Source organism: Ictidomys tridecemlineatus, chromosome 4, assembly GCF_052094955.1.
Source record: "Ictidomys tridecemlineatus isolate mIctTri1 chromosome 4, mIctTri1.hap1, whole genome shotgun sequence".
NCBI classification, from domain to species: Eukaryota; Metazoa; Chordata; class Mammalia; order Rodentia; family Sciuridae; genus Ictidomys; species Ictidomys tridecemlineatus.
The window spans coordinates 157,454,110-157,454,415 of NC_135480.1; the positions used below are offsets into that span (position 1 = coordinate 157,454,110).

General features: G+C 46.1%; 1 non-coding gene across 1 annotated transcript; it reads left to right on the forward strand.

Moving 5' to 3' along the window:
• Positions 1-234: 234 nt before the first annotated feature.
• On the forward strand, positions 235-306 carry Trnaa-ugc (transfer RNA alanine (anticodon UGC)). The gene has a single exon. It is a non-coding gene; the product is annotated as a tRNA-Ala (tRNA).

Consider the following 306-nt stretch of genomic DNA (forward strand, 5'->3'; position numbering starts at 1 on the left):
TTAGAAAGAGACTATATGTAACGGGGGGAAGGGGCCAAAGAGAGAATCATCTTTCATTGTACAATAGTTGTATCCTTTAAATTATATGCTATATGCCAGTCATGATAGCATGTACTGCAGTTTCAACTTCTCAGTAAGCTAAAGTGGGAGGATTGCTTAGTGAAGGAATTGCAGACCAACCTGGGCAACACAGTAACACAGTGAGACCCCCATTAAAAAGGGGAGGGGGAGTCTGGGATGTAGCTCAGTTGGTAGAGTGCTTGCCCTGCATGCACAAGGCCCTGGGTTCAATCCCCAGCACCACCA